The 17,474-nt window shown below is 44.9% G+C and overlaps 1 protein-coding gene across 2 annotated transcripts in view; it reads right to left on the bottom strand.

Annotated features, from left to right (window-relative positions):
• Nucleotides 1-17,474, bottom strand: part of spred1 (sprouty related EVH1 domain containing 1) — a 104,932-nt gene that overhangs the window by 7,061 nt on the left and 80,397 nt on the right. The gene's annotated exons all lie outside the window — the stretch shown is intronic.

Genomic DNA, 17,474 nt, shown 5'->3' on the forward strand with positions numbered 1-17,474 from the left:
AAATATTCTTTGACAGGAAGGCATCTGCCTCATCCTCCAAGTGGCTATTTTGCAGTTGTGGGCCACTACAGCAGCTATAGGCAATGCATTGCAGACAGTATGGACCATTACAGCGGTTTTCCCCAGGATGAATCTAGTCCCTAAAACTTGTACAGATGTACCCCCAGCAGGTTATTGGGTGCCAACTGGGAGCTATATACACATTCCCATCACCATCGCCCTCTGCCCCAAGCCTTTGAGCGAGGTGGCCAATTTTCACAACAAGGCCAATACACATATTAGCCGCCAATCCGGAAGTGTGCTATAAACAGATAGTCAGCTGTTTTGTTTGCTGATCCCAAGTATCCTTCCAGGAACAGCAAATTAAAATTTTGCGGGCAAGTTCCCAGCATGAATGAGACCCTTATTTGGATCTACATCACCTCTCATGGAAGTTTTTGTTAAGTGAGAGGGAATGAGATCTGGTAATTTAGTCATTTCCACATGTAGTACTTGTTCCAGTAGATGAGCAGCCAGGTTTGATGATGGGGATGCTAGAAATCTTACTGCACATGCACTACTAGAGAGGGCAGATGCAGAAACAGTACCATTCTTTCAATATATAAAGTTTAATTACACAGTATTTGCATCTTTATAGTGTCAATCTGAAGTCTGATTGCAAAAGCTTTAGTCCACTGAATCTACATCTTATTTATCTACAAAGTATAATTGCAGCCGATATTTCTCAGTCACAGCGAATTAGCAGGATTTGTTGAAGCAGCTCACATGGAAAGTTCCTGCTTTTGGCTGGGAAATAGGAAGGATAGTGCAAAATGAATCACTGAAACGTTAATGGATACATAAGGCTTTCAGAAAGGCCAAATTTCAAACAATCAGAAGAATTTACACCAGAGGAGAAAATGGTGGGGATTGTTTGGCAAGTGGACTCTGATTGGCCACGGTGTTGACAAGGAGAAAGCAATGGATAACTATAAGGTTCCTCATGCTCCCAGATAAATAAAAAAAAAAGGTGGAATGCTGAAACATATTTCTAATGTTTGCAGAGATGGGTTCCTTGTGTATGACTATGTCGCTTCTAGCTCTTCACCCTGTTATAAAGATAACAGTTGGTGTTATGGAAAGAGGGGATCAAACTGAATGGTCTTTTCAAAAAAAAATGTATTTTATTCCAGACGTATATGAAAAGCTACAACACAAACAGTTTTGGAAACAAGCTTCCCAACACATAACTATACAGTTTGTACAAATGTGTTCCCTTTTTCGCCCTCCCACCACCTCACCACCCTGCGATGAACAACTCCTCAAACACAGTCACGAATATCCCCCACCTTGCCTCAAAACCCTCCCCTTAACTCGAATTTAATCTTTTCCAACCGAAGAAAGTCATACAAGTCACCCAGCCAGGCCGCCATCCCAGGCGGGTTGCTGACCGCCACTCCAATAAAGTTTGTCGCTGGTCAATCAGAGAAGTGACGGCCACATCAGCCTTCATCCCCTCCACCAGCCTCGGCTTCTATATCTCAAATATTGCCACCAATGGGTCTGGCTCAACCTCCTCCCCCATTATCCTTGCTCGGGCTGCAAACACTCTCGCCCAGAATCTCTCCAACTTTTCACAGCCCCAGAACATATGTGTGTGATTCGGTGGTCCCTGCCCACACTCGTCTGCCACCCCCTGAAACAACCCACTCATTCTTGCCCGCGTCATATGTACCCTATGTATGACCTTGAACTGTATCAGGCTCATCCTTGCGCACAAGGAGGCCGCATTTCCTCTTTGTGGCACCTCACTTCATACTCCCCCGTTTATCTCCCCTTCCCACTTCTCCTTAATCTTCACCACTTGCTCACCTCCCTGTTCTCCCAGCCACCTGTATATATCTCCGACCCTTCCATATCCGGAAGCAGCAGCCACTCCAACATGGTACCTCGGCAACCTGGGAACTCTTTGCAAACCTTCCGCTCCCTTACCTGCAGGTACCTAAACTCACTTCCTCTCGGGAGCTCTACCCTCTCTTTTAATTAATTTAAACTGGCAAACCCATCTTCCAGGTACAAATCCCTTACCTTACTTGCAGGTACCTAAACTCACTTCCTCTCGGGAGCTCTACCCTCTCCTTTAATTCACCTGTACTGGCAAACCTTTCTTCCAGATACAAATCCCTCAACTTAACGAGCCCCACTTCTCTCCATTTCCTATCTATGGCATCTATCTCCCCCGCACGAACCGTGGTTTTCACACAATGATGTTAACACCTACATTCCCTCTATTTTAAAGTGCCTCCTCAGTTGGTTCCAGATCCTAACCGTGGAGGGCACCACCGGGCTCCCCGAGTACCTGCTCGGCGCCATTGGCAACGCTACCATCATCATAGCCCTTAAGTTGGACCCCATACCAGATTGCCCCTCCATCCTAACCCATTCTACCCCCTCTCCTTCACGTTCGCCGCCCAATAGTAATGTAGCAGTTTCGGCAACGCCAACCCTCCCTGCTGCCTCTGCAACAGGGTCCTCTTAACCATTGGCACCTTCCCTGCCCATATAAAGTCCGAAATAATTTTGTCCAGTTTCCAAAAGAAGGCCGTCGGTATATAAAGATTGGGAGTGTCTGGAATGTGAACAGGAACCTCCGCAGAATGTTCATCTTCACGACTTGGACCCAGCCTGCCAAAGTCAAGTGCAGCATACCCCTCCTCGTGAGATCCTCCCTAGCCTCCTCCACCAGTTTTGTTAAATTCCATTTGCAAAGCATTGCCCATTCCCTCGCTACCTGAACCGCCAGGTATCTAAACCTGTCTCTGGCCACCTTAAATGGCATCCCCCTAAATTGGCCTCGCCGACCCAACTCATTCACTGGGAACAGTTTGCTTTTCCCTACATTTAACTTATACCCCGATAACGCCTCCAACTTCCCCAACAAGCCCATGATCCTCTCCAAAGGGTCCGAAACATTCAATACTTGGTCGTCAACATAGAGCGACACCCGATGCTCCATTCATCCTCTCGTAATCCCTTGCCACTTTGCCGACCCCCTAAGAGCTATTGCTAGAGGCTCTATCACTCGCACAAACAATAGCGGCGACAGCGGGAACCCCTACCTTATTCCCCTGTGCAGTTCAAAGTTCCGTGTACCCATGTCATTGGTCCGTAAACTCACCCTTGGTGCCACATATAACAGCTGCACCCATGCCACAAACTTCGAGCTAAACCCAAACCTTACCAGGACCTCAAAGATGTACCACCACTCCAGCCGGTCGAATGTCTTCTCTGTATCCATGGATGCCACTACCCCCGGTATCAGAGCTCTCGACGGGTCATAATCACATTTCACAGTCCGTATATATTACTAGAAAGTTGCCTGCCTTTTATGAAGCCTGTTTGGTCCTCCGCAACCACCCCCAGTACACAACCTTCCATCCTTCCCGCCACCAACTTAGCCAGCAATTTTAACGACATGGGCCAGTACGACCCACATTCCAATGGGTCCTTGCCCCTTTTCAGTATTAACATTATCGTTGCCTGCATCATCGCCTCCGCCAGCTCCCCCTTCTCCAACGCCTCAGTAAATGCCCCCAGGAGATGTGGCGCCAGGTCCGTCGCAAACTCCTTAGAAACTTCTGCCGGGTAGCCATCGGGCCCCGGGGCCTTCCCCGACCTCATACCCCTTGTACTGTCCAATATCTCCCTCAGCCCCATGGGTTCCTCCAGCGCCTGCCTCTTCTCTTCCTCCAACTGTGGGAAATCCAGTTAGTCGAGGAACTGTCCCATGGCGCCCTCTTCACCCTCCGGTCTGCCCTGTACAGTTCCTTATGATAACCCCTAAACGCCTCATTTACCTTCCCCGGCTCAAACACCACATCCCCTGCCCTAGTCCGCATATTGAATATTTCCCTGGACGCGGCCTGCCTCCGTAGCTGATGCGCTAACATTCAACTCGCCTTCTCTCTGCATTCGTACTGCACCTCTCTTGCCCTATGCAACTGTCCTAGCGCCCTCCCCGTTGTCAACCTATTAAATTGCCCTTGTAATTTTTTTCCTCCTCGCCAATCCCTCCATGGTGGGCACCCTTGAGTACTCCGTATCTACCTCCACTATCTCATTCATTAGGTCCTTCATATTCCTCCCTCCTTTTCCTATCCGCATATGCCTTGAAAGAGATAATCTCCCCTCAGACCACCGCTTTTAGCGCTTCCCAAAAAGTGGCCACCGACATCTTCCCATTCTGGTTCAATTCTACATAATCTATAATCACAGTCCGCACTTTGTCACAAAACCCTCTAATGCCAACAACCCCGAATGGAACCTCCACCCCCGGCCTCTGCTCCCGTCTCGATCTAAGCCTAATCTCCAGCCAATAGGGTGCATGGTCTGAGATTACTATTCCTGCGTACTCTACCCCCCTCCACCCCAACCAAAATCTCTCGGTTGACCACAAAAAAAAAATCTATTCTGGAATATACCCTGTACACATGTGAAAAAAAGGAATCTTGAAGCGCCACAGGTCCACCACACCCACCTTTTCCATAAATTCACTCGGCTCCTTTGCCATTCATATCCTACCCATTGACCTGGGGCTCGATCTATCTACTCTCAGCTCTTGGACACAATTAAAATCTCCTCCCCATAATCGACGGGTGCATGACCAACTCCGGGATTGCTGCCAACAACCGCCTCATAAAACCTACATCGTCCCAATTCGGTGCATACACATTCACCAACACCACCGGCGTCCCTTCTAAAACCCCACTCTCCATCACATATCTCCCACCCGGGTCCCTCACTACCTTCATGCTCACAAACCCCATTTTCTTATTCATCAAAATTGCTACTCACTGCAACTTTGAATCAAACCCCGATTTGTTCAGTTCAGTTCTCCCCCAGTTTATGCTCCTTAATAAAGTCATTGGCAACTTCTGGGGTCTCAAAATAGTATTCCCGGCCCTCATACCTCACACAAAGTTTCGCCGGGTAGAGCACCCCAAACCTGATCTGCCGTCGATATAGCACCGCCTTGGCTTTGTTGAACCCTGCATTCCGTTATGCCAGCTCAGCTCCAATGTCCTGGTATATTCGGACCTTGTTTCCCTCTCATTCAGGGTTGTGCTTCTCCCTGGCCCACTGCAGCATCGTCTCTTTGTCCACAAACTTATGGAGCCTCGCGATCACCGCCTGCAGCAGTTCCCCCACTCTAGGTTTCTGCCTCAGAGACCAGTGCGCTCTGTCCACTTCAGGCACCTTATCCAGCACCCCCTCCACTACCAGCCCTGCCAGCATCTTCGAAACGTACCGCATGGCACTCTCATCATCCACTCCTTCAGGCAGGTCCATTATCCACATACTCTGCCTTCTCGATCTATTTTCCTGCTCCTCCACCTTTGTTCTCAAAGTCTTGCAAAGGTCTCCTAAGAGCCCACCTCCAATGTCACCACCCGATCGCTGTGGTCCGACATCACCCTCTCAATCTCTTGGATCTGCGACCCCTGTGTCTCCAAGCATTTCTCCACTCTTCTATCGAGCCCCTTCAATGGCCTTCGAGCAATCCTCCTGCATCTCCTCCCTCTGCTGGCGGAATGCTTCTTCGAGGTAGGCCATCAACTGTTCCATCTAGGGTTTTGCTACTTGCATTATCCCTTCCCCCTCCGCCATCCTTCCAACGACTGCTTGCCATAGGTCTCTTCCAACTCCTTGGTCAGATCTTTCACCTTCTTCTGCCAGGAAAGGGGGGGGGGGGGGGGAGAGGATGATGGGGGGATGTGGCGGGGGGGACACTTCTCCCCCTACCTACACTTTTCTGTCGAAGTTGCACCCAATTCCGGGTAAAAGGAGCTTGTTTCTATGCCTTCAAGCAGGAGCTGCCCTGTGTGCAACCACCCACACCATGGCCGACACTGGAGGACAAACTGAATGGTCTTCATCTGAACCTAGACTGCATCATTTTTTTTATATGATGATTTTATCTACAAGCCACCCAGTCTAATCCCATCTGCCTGCTTACTCCCCATACTCCAATTCCTTCCACTTTCAAACCCTGTTAAAACAACTTATGAACTTTATAGAATTCCCTGTCACAAACAATTGTTGAAACAACTCAACAATTCTGAACAATTCCTTTTCAAACCATCTCTTTAATTCTTTAGTCCCATAAATCTGAGACCTTACTGCCTTTCTGGAAACAATGGTTTACTATTTATTAATCACAGCATAATTTACCAGATTTCTCAGAAACTTAGTCCTGTATTGCCGTGGGACATTTTACTTAAGGTGCTCTGCAAATGTTAGTTAACATAGAACATTACAGCGCAGTACGGGCCCTTCGGCCCTCGATGTTGCGCCGACCCGTGAAACCATCTGAAGCCTATCTGACCTACACTATTCCATTTTCATCCATACGTCTATCCAGTGACCACTTAAATGCCCTTAGAAGAGCTGTTTACTGAAAGCAGGTGGTCAAATGCACTTTTGCAACTTGCCAAACTGGTCTTGTGAAAGGTGAAACTGTAGTTAAGATAACAGGGACATTTCATGCCACATGCCTACTTGGTGTAAATTGCAGGCTAAAATCACTGCTTGTTTACCAAGGCACAATATCCTTTATTCTGCAATGTGATGTGGCAAGGCCAGCATTTGCTACTCATCCTTAATGGCTTCAGCGGCCATTTCAGAAGGCAGTTAAGAGTCAACTACATTGCTGTGGGTTCTGAGTCACAGGTACGTCATGCCTGGAAAGGGTGACAGATTTCTATTCCTGAATGACATGAGCGAGCCAGAAGGTCTTTTACAACATAATTCTGATGAAGAGAAAGATTGTACTTGAAACAGTAACTCGGTTTCTCTTTTCACAGGTACTGCCATACCCGAGTATTTCCAGCACTTTGTTTTTATTTCAGATCTGGGGTATTTTGCTTTTATTTGGGGTTTTTCCAATTTTAGATTCATGGTCACTGTTACTGAGACTAGCTTTCAATTAACTTTAAATTCCACCAGCTGCCTGTAGTGGGATTTGAACCCAGGCCTCCAAAACGTTCCAGTGACCTTACTATTATGCCACAGGCTATTATGTCACATTCTGTCTTCTTTTCGTCTTTTCATCCCATCCCCATTGGCAATTAGCACCAGGGAAGTGGTAAGAAAAGGCGGTATAACAATAGCTGGGCAAATCAAACCACAGTACTAGTTAAGTTATTTATTTCCATTCCTTAAATACATGTAGGTACACCTAATCAGCAATTTAACTCAGAAGGGTCCCAGGTTCGATTCCCGGCTTGGGTCATGTCTGTGCGGAGTCTGCATGTTCTCCCCGTGTCTGATGGGTTTCTCCTCCCAGAAGTCCCGAAAGACATGGGGCGGAATTCTCTGCTCCCGCGCGGCATCGAGAAGGCCGTCGTGAACTCGGCCAAGTTTCACGACGGCCTCGGAGGCCGCTCCTCGCACCCTATTCACCCCCCCCCCCAAGGGGGCTAGGAGCTGTGCTCCGTAAATCACGGCCGCCGGGCCTTGACGTTTGCGTGGTGGCTTGATCTTGCGGGGCGGCGGAGGGGAAAGAGTGCGTCTCTCGGAGATGCCGGCCCGACGATCGGTGGGCACCGATCGCGGGCCAGTCCCCTCCCGAGCACAGCCGTGGTGCTCACTCCCCTCTCCGCCTTCCACAAGCCACAAACGAACCTTTGGCGCCATGTTCACAACGGCAGCGACCAGGTGTGGTTGCCGCCGGCGTGAACAGGTCGGGAATGTCAGGCCGCTTGGCCCATACGGGCCAGAGAATTGCCGGTCACCGTGAAAAACGGCGAGCGGCGATTCTCCGAGCAGGGGGATGCCAGGACGGCGTGTCGTGAGTTGCCCGGCCCTCCCGCGATTCTCCCACCTGGCGTGGGGAGCGGAGAATCGCGCCCATGCTGTTAGGTGTGTTGGCCATTCTGAATTCTTCCTCTGAACAGGTGCCGGAATGTGGAGACTAAGTGACTTTCACAGTCACTTCATTGCAGTGTTAATGTCAGCCTACTTGTGACAATAATAAAGATTATTATTATTAGAGAAAAGGTAAATTTTCCTCATTCTTATATGGATTAGGAGCATGTTTGGGAGTGGGTGAGGGTTTGAACAGGGAGAGGAAGAGTGTAAGTAATGGAAGAGAGAATGGAAGTAAACCCTGGAGAACCTGACAAAATTAAGTTGGGACATACGTTGGTTAAAAGTGGCCCAAAACAGCAGGAATCTAGCATCCATTTTATGCATAAAAAAAAAAAATCCCTGCTGTCTTATTTTGTTAACAAATATTAGGTAGGATTCTCCGCTTCGCCGGCTGCACACTCACGCCTGCGGATTTCCCAACGGCTTTTATCAAAGATTATCGCAGAATTTACAGTGCAGAAGGAGGCCATTCGGCCCATCGAGTCTGCACTGGCTCTTGGAAAGAGGACCCTATCCAAGGTCCACACCTCCACCCTATCCCCATAACCCAGTAATCCCACCCAACACTAAGGACAATTTTGGGTACTAAGGGCAATTTATCATGGCCAATCCACCTAACCTGCACATCTTTGGACTATAGGAGGAAACCGGAGCACCCGGAGGAAACTGTTGCACGTTTTACTATGGGCGTAAAACGCGTTTATTGGAGTGTATTAACACGCCTCCGAGTTCGACGTGTGCTTAACACTGCTAGGCTCTGTTCTATGTAATTATTTAAGCTCTGGAGTCGCCAGCTGCCGTATAGGCAACGTCACAAGTATTCCAAGGTCAAATTCAAAGTAATAAAGACGATACACCGATTAGTCAAGTTCAAACGATCAATATTTATTATACAGTTAATAATAAATACTCATGCACACACACACTAAGAGACTAAGCTACAACTAAACATAAGCAAACAGAATACTTATCTAACAGGAACAGGCAAGGTCAGAGAACGAGGCCTTCGTCCTGGTTTTGTCTGCAGCCTTCAGCAAGCGTTCTGGCACTTGGGAGTCTAGCGGGCTTGGATCGCGTAGCGAGCGTTGAACTTACGGTTTCGGCGGCTGGTGCTCAACGGCTGGAGTCAGGATACCAGGTGTCAGTCGGGGCCGGAGCACAGGTTTAACAGACCGGACAACACGAGGTCCCTATCTTTTATAGGGGTTCCGTTGTCCTTCCCTCTTCTCGGGCGGGCTCTACCTATTGGATCAATTTCTTATCGATACTGGATTAATTCCCCAATGCGAGGGGGTCTCCGTGATGGAGGGGGCGTTTCTTATGTCCTTTTGTTCGGAGGTTTCTGGTGCCTCGATGTCTGGGTCTTGATTGGAATGTGTCCATTCAGAACCAAATGTATCTATTGTGTGGGTGTTCAAGTCTGATGGCCTCATTAGCATGCAAAGCGTTTTGCCATTTGCACCTAGCTAAGGTCTCTCCACCTGAGCCCAAACTGGTTTCTGCTGCTGCAGAATGCAAACTGCTCTTTGCAGACTGCTGTTCTGGCTGAACTGTCTGTTTCTCAGCAGCCTTCCATTTTAGTTTGGCTCAGTGTCCATTTTGCGTGGCCAGCATGGCTACAAAACCCACGCACACACGGGGAGGATGTGCAGACTCCGCACAGTGACCCAAGCTGGAATCGAACCTGGGACCCTGGAGCTGTGAAGCAATTGTGCTATCCACAATGCTATCGTGCTGCCTCATTGGGTGGCCACAATGAGAAACCTCATTGTCTGGCTGCCGTGATCAAGGATCCCGCTGCCGGCGGGGGCGCGCTGCGCTAGAAAACGGATCTGGTGGGATGGAGAATCCCGCCCATTATGTTTAAGACTCATTTGCATCTACAGAATCATCAGGCTCCTGCGAGCAAACTGGAGGTTTCATCTTCATAACAGGCAGTCCTTGGCTTTATGATATTCGAGTTATTAATTTGCACCATTTTGTCTTCCCAACATCAGTTTGGACTTTGTGGCGCTCGCTCCAAAGTGACACCAACGAACAAGTTTAAATGTTCACACGTGTGTACCGATGTTTTGTGCCACTCATCTCTCTGACTCAAATGGACAGTACTATAGTGGTATATGTATTTTTAGCTTGCGATTTTTCACGTCAATCTGATTGCTATTTACAACATAAATAGATTAATGTTGCGATATTACTCTTCTACAATTGATTGAGTACATAATTCTGGGATATTTTGGAGAAAATAGGGTGCCCGCCTTGGTTCAGGAAAGCAATTCCCATTTATAAAATTGTTCTTCTCAGAAACAATGTTTTGGCGTAAAGACACAATTGGTTCCTGAAAACCGTGTCTTAAGTCAAGAGGACTTCCTGTAAAATCAAATTACTGCGGATGCTGGAAATTTGCAGTAAAAACAGAAAATACGGGAAAAACACTGCAGGTCTGGCAGCATTTGTGTGGAGAGAGAGAAAAACAGAGTAAACGTTTTGAGACCAATGCGACTCTTCTTCAGAATGTCATGATGGTGGAACTCTTTATTTAGCAAGTGAAGTTTTTTTAACAAAATACGGACTGGCCTCGTTTATAATGAAGGTAGAATTGATGATTAAGACAGAACTGGAACTTTCAAAGTTTGAATTTTTTGGCAAATAAAAGCGAAAAAGCAGTAAATCAGAAATAAAACCCGCACAGCATGCCCGTCACTGATGGCTGGGCAGCAACTCTGAAAACAAACAGGTTTTTGCTGTAACGATAGACATTCCTCATTGAGGTTCAAGCATGGAATTATGGGAAAGAGAAGCATGGATTGTGGGAGGAAGCCGATGCATCCGGAGGAAACCCACGCAAAGGTGGGGAGAACGTACAAGCTCCACACAGAGAGTCCCCCAAATCCAGAATTGAACCCGGGTCTCTGTGCCACCATGCAACTGGTTGCTGCCTACCAGGACCATGTTTCTCTTTCCCACAACTCCATGCTTGAACTTCGTTCAACCAGGTTTCAGCCGTCAAAATCAAAAATTACATCCTATATATTCTGATATTGTAAACTAGCCCTCCTAAAATGCCTCTTTCCACTTGTCCAGCTGGGTAAGATCATCCCAGTCTGGATCTATTCCCATGTCTATCCAGTCATAGCAAGAGAATCGCGTGCAATGCATTTTCTTGTGGTTCAGTTATGGACCAGCAACTTTTTGTTTAAGTGGACAAATTTTTAATTTCCCAGTTACACACTTAAGAAAATAAGGCCACAATATTCCACTGTTTTAAACAAACAAATTAAACTTCACTAAGTCAGAAAAGTAAAACAATTTACGACAGCTATCTTATGCTCCAACATTCAGAATTAACAGTAAGTAAGTATGAATTAAGAGGTAAACTTAGGTCAAACGTACCATGCTGCACATTAAGTGGCTGATGTGGCCAATGCAAATTTCTCAGCAACCCACCCAGATGAGTGACAACCTAGAGTCACAAAATGTTGTTAAAGCTCCATCTCCCACATGAGGGATTTCAAATGATCTAGCCTGTGAATTTCCTCAAAAACCACTCTGACTGCCTCAAAGACTGCTCGCATCCGATAGTTCAATGTCCCCTCAAGACTGCAATCCACGGGATTCCCAAAGCTGCTCTCCCACCTCGAATTATCGGCACACATCCAACTCTTTCACAAAGCGCTAGCTTCACTAAACTGCCCTGAACTCTGGTCCACCCAACTGCTCTAATCTTCTCGGAGATCTAACCGCCCAGCACGGAACTTAAAATCTTCTGCCACTTCACAGCTCCCCAAGACTTGAGTCCTCATCGCCGGGAGCCTGTTAACAGCAGAATTCTCTGAGAACTGCAAACTACACCAGGAACAAACTGTAGCTAACCCCTCTCCCAGCAAACATATAGATAAACTAAAATCACAAACCTTCTTAAGCGCCACCCATCTCCATGACAACATATCCTTTCATTATTCATGTAATGCTTTTAAATTGTTTAGGTCTAACACCTAAAACAAAACAAAACAAAACTCTCTGGACGGCATTTGTTTACAAGCAGATTAGACATCAGGGGCTGGATTCTACGTCGCCGGGATCCTCCATTTCACCAGCAGCGCACTCATGCCCGCGGATTTCCTGATGACGTAGGGATGCCCACAATGGGAAACCCCATTGGCCGACTGCCGGGACAGAGTATCCCTCTGCTGGCTGGACCGCACCGCACCAGAAAATGGGTGCAGCGGGACAGAGACTCCCGCCCCACATCTCCAGTTCCCCAGCTAAGTATTTCCGCACCTGATATTTTATGGCTCCAGCTCTTCTGCTCTGACTTTATTAAACAAATACAGGTAACTTCTGAACTGCCATTTAAAAAAAATTTTTTTTTTAGGTGCTCTGGCAATCTCTAAAGACCAACACTTTCCATTCACAACAATAATCTTCCCAAAACTAAACATCACCTCTAAGATGGGAATGCAAATCATGAACTAGATATCTTCACACTTCCCAATTTGGCAATGCCGCCATTCTGAAATGTTCACCCTTATTTTTAAACCCCCCACCAACTCCAGTCACAAAACTGTCCAAGATTGCTGCTTTCCACCAATTCTGTCCTCTTGCATATCCCCATTTTCATTATTCTACCAATGGCGGCTGTGCTGTAGTGGCCTCGGCTCAAGTTCCGGCATTTCCTCCCTAAATCTCCCTCTCCCAGCTTTCCTGGTACTCTTTAAAACCCACCTCTTTGCCCATGCTTTTGACCTAATGGGCAGGATTTACCGACCAACCTACTGCGTGTTTGTCGGTGGCGGAGAGCTAGCGGGACTTTCAGGTCCTGCCGTTGTCTGCATCCCTCATTACTGGGAAAACCACGCGCTGTCGGTGGGAGTAGAATATCCCGCCAGCGCGAATAGCCGGTAAATTGCGCCCAATACCTCAGTATATGACTTAGTGTCAAATTTTGTGTGATATTGTTCCTGGGACAAGGCTTGGAATGTTCTACTGTGCTAAAGGCATTGACTAAGTGCACATTATTCTTGTTGATGGTTTATGAAACGGACGACGTGCCACTATGTGAATTCTTTACTCTTTAAGAAAGGTGAAACAAATAAGCACCAAAGCTGACGAGATTGTAAAAAGACAAAATCACATTTTTGGTTTGCTTTATAATGTAGTTTTTATATTTATTCATGTCACCAGCTACATTTTTCAAAACTAATTTTAATGATAATTTGTTGACCTATACAGTAACTCTGGTTTACTCGGTGTTTCCCGAATTTTTTGTTTTGATTTCAGATATCCAGCAGCCACAGTATTTTACTGTTCCTTTCACAGCTACACTGGATCAGAGTCTTAAAACAATTTCTTGCTGTTGTGGGCTTGAGGGTGAGAGCTCGACATGGAAAGAGCTCAGAGCACCTATCAATCACAGCTGCTATCCTGAGGCAACATGTACCCCACTGATATGGAATCACAAGGCTCTGACATGTAACCAAGTTCTTCACCGTTAGAATGGACAAAAGCAACACCTTGACCCTCAAATACTGCTGGGAGCCATCTTCTTATAATTATATAGTGCATTTGAGACCATCTGTACATAAAAATTCTCATTGGATAAGTAATGAACACTTCCAACACCTTTAACGCTAATTGACTGCTGGCTTATTATTAAAGGAAAAAATGCTCAAGTTAACATCACGAAAATATCAAATTTGAAATATCCAGCTCGAGAAAAATGAATTTGCCTGAATTTTTCCATTTACAAAAAGAATAAAGCACATGATGAGATGAAGTCCAATTTATCCCATCAATCTTTATTAAAATTCAACAACGTGGAAATTCCAATTTCCCTCCTTCCCCCTTCCCAATTCCAATCAACTTGATTGAGAGCTAAACACTTTCAATTGATTTTGAAAAAAATTAACAAAGCCCCTCATTACAGATTGCAACTATTTACACTGTTACATGTATTGCAGGCAACTGTTGCATCATAACTAAAGCAGACTAAAGTTTAAATTTAGAATCCATGAACAAAATGTAATTTCCTTTCTCAAAAAGGATTAAAAGCTTCAAAGAGAACATAAAAACTACAATTAAAATAGCAACAAATAATGATCGAACTGTTCTTCAAGAAACATCTCTGGTAGCTTTAATGACTTGGCCTTACCATTCAAGAAGTTGATAGACTTTATATTATATTGATTAACTGAAGAAATAGTACAAACAACACAATTTTACAATCTGGTTAGCTGGTATTTAGTGCATCATCACACTCCTTCCTCTCCGCTTTGTTAGAAACATACTTAAATAGGCATCTTAGTCTCATGTCACTCACTGCCTTAGCGAGGGGCCCGTTTCCTGTTGTTTATCAAATTAAAGACAATTTTCCAAATTTGCAATTCATTTAAACTAGCAAACGGGAATTGCATAATGCATACACACAGTGTAAGCCCAAGCAGGCTGCAACATGGACATTTTTTTAAATAAAGCAGCTGAGTGCTTACAAACTGTAAACACCACCCACACTCTGTGACTATATTACTCGGCTCTGACAAAGGTTGGCGAGTTCGGTCTGTAAAAAGCAACCCATGGCAGCTTTTATGTAAAACGGAAATCTGGTTTTCTCCCAGCTGCTGTTATAGTAATTACTGTCCTGTGGTTGCTAAGAGATGTTTCCTATGATATTTTTTCCTTCAAAGTACTAAAATGGATGATGGGTAAAGTAATAAAATTGATTCCAGCTGCAAAAAAAGTTGGAACAAAGAAAACAGCTGCAAGAAAAATGGGATCCAGACTTAGTGCCCCTTCTTCAAAGTTTCAGACCTTCCTTTTCCCCTTTCTGCAAACTTGAGCTCAGGAAGAAAATGATTAACAGCTTTAAAAAAGCTTTCTTTTCTGCTTTTATTATAGCTCCTGACATGATTCAGTAACAGGTAAGATTAAGTGGAATACACTTCCCTCAAGTCTTTGGATGCTCATATCTTACATGCTTTGAAACAAGATTTGTTATTCTGTGACATGCAGAAGAAGCGTGTTACTTCCACATGAGCAGATTGATTAGGAAGTAGATCCTAATTTATCCCACAGTCAAATTAAGTAACTGAACATGTAGAATTCAAATATTCCGGCAATGGCCCCGCGAGGTTATTGGATTCAGTTTAGTGTTCAATTTAGAGAAAATTACAAAGTTTGCTTATCCAAAAAGAAATTAATCAGTTGATGTTTTAAATCAGTGGTTAAACTTTATTATAAAAACGGATCCAAGGGACTAAAAACTTGGAAGTAAACATAAGACAGAAAGATAAATGTGCCCAACTCAGGAAAACAAAAAGTTCCCAAGATACTCATTCAACTGCTAAATTTAACTTCCATTTGAATAGCATTGGTGAGGATACCAAAAATTCAACTAGATTAAAGGTTAAGGTTCCTTCAGATCTATAATTAGGCTTTCTCGCTAATTTGCAATTTACTTGCTTTCCCTCAAGGGTTATATAGTAAAGTCATAACTGTCCTGAATAAGAAAAATTATTACGGCACAACCTGCATGATGTTATACCAGGGCCAGGGACTTCTACTTTGGTTGTAATCAGCAAGCAGAGCATAAACTGCACTAGTTTCCAGAATGGCTTTTCTCCCTCAGTCTTCCCCTCAAACTCAAACTCATCTCGATATTGCCAAACATAAAATCTGCCAGCACAGTTGGAAGCATTCTCTAGAACATTTTAAATTTAGCTTTCACAAAAATATTTCTTGATACATTCAAGAATGGTAATCTGGTGCAATTTGTTAATGCAGCTGAAAATGGGTTTATCAGAAAACAAATAAGCATTTTAGTAGGTATCCAATTTACAACCATTAAGCAGCCCAACTAAAAATGACTGGAATATTGAGATCATTTACTGGTTATATTAGTGCACAGTAGCTAGTTTCTCAGTTTCAATATAAAATATTATGTTTCAGCTTTTAGAACCCTTATGAGCGTCCTAATGTCTAAAAAGACTCCCTAATTTTAGATCCTTAAATAGGTGTTATAAATGAAAGCTTACAATTGTGATTAACTCAATGTGGTAGGTATTGGGGTTGAGACAACTTCTTGCTTCTTTTTGTTTGTTTAAATGAATGCAAAAGCGTGATTTGCGACAGACACAAGTTTGCTCTTGAACCTCCGTGATCCTTACAAATCTTCCAGGCAATTTCAGGTGAATCGCACTGAAAAAAAAGCCCAACTTAGCAGATGCCCATGTCCACCACCTAAAAATGTCATGATCTCCGCCCCCCTCCAAATTAAGGAAGTTTTACACCACAATGGCTAAATGAATATTTTGAAAGAAAACCATACTCAAACTAGAGATCCATCCACCAGTCACAGGATTAATCACATGTTATTGTGTGCGATCTTTAATGCCAAACTCAAGATCCATGCACTGAACATTTACCGCCAGAATGTCAAATCTCTCATCATCTTTATGCACAACAGGATAGGCCTAGTTGCACTTTTAACACTGATGCTCATTTGTTACTGAATAAATTAACAAAGTGGGTTTACGGACAGCAAATATAGGTCAAGGCTGCTTTCACTGGATCTCGCTAGCCCTAATATTACTCATCACTTCGTGAACAGTCTTTTGTTGAACTCCCAAGGCAAGATTAGTGCCATGAAATTGCCCACATTAGGAAAATGACGCTAAATTTAAAAATTCATGTGGGTGCTAACACGCAGATGAATATCAAAAGAGTTCAGAAAACCAACAACTGTATCTCATCACCGTCAAAAAACACCCACATCCGCTTTAGCTAAAGATTCAAAGCATCTGTAACTAGATTAATTAATAGCACACAGAGATGTGACTGCTTGGTGACCAATGCTGGAGTCAAAATATGGCATGGTACTTGGTGTTTCCACATTTAGAAAAGTGGTGGGCGGCACAGTAGCACAGTGGTTAGCATTGTTGCTTCACAGCACCAGGGTCCCAGATTCGATTCCCACTCGGGTCACTGTCTGTGCGGAGTATGCACGTTCTCCCCGTGTCTGCGTGGGTTTCCTCCGGGTGCTCCGGTTTCCTCCCACAAGCCCGGAAAGACCTGCTTGTTAGGTGAATTGGACATTCTGAATTCTCCCTCAGTGTACCCTAACAGGCGCCGGAGTGTGGTGACTCGGGGATTTTCACAGTAACTTCATTGCAGTGTTAATGTAAGCCTACTTGTGACAATAATAAAGATTATGATTATTATTATGGTGAGTGTGGTGCGAGATGAACAGCCCTGATAATAGTAAGAAAGTTTCTTAGCTCAGAAGAGCAGGAAATAGAATCAGTATGGGGAGAGATAAGAAACAAGGAGGGGTAGAAAGCACGGGTGGAAGTGGTTGATTGCTGTCCTGCAAAAACAATGAACGACATACAAGGTCAGATTACCATTAGCAGTGGCTATACTGATGGACTAAGTATTAATCAAGAAATAAAAAGGGGCTGGTCATGAGCAACTTTAATTGTCATATTGGCTGGACAAATCAAATTGGCAAAAGTAGCCTGGAGAACAATACAACACAGTTTCCTGGAACAGAACCGCATGGAACCAAGCAG

Source organism: Scyliorhinus canicula, chromosome 2 (genome assembly GCF_902713615.1).
Source record: "Scyliorhinus canicula chromosome 2, sScyCan1.1, whole genome shotgun sequence".
In the NCBI taxonomy this organism is placed as follows: Eukaryota; Metazoa; Chordata; class Chondrichthyes; order Carcharhiniformes; family Scyliorhinidae; genus Scyliorhinus; species Scyliorhinus canicula.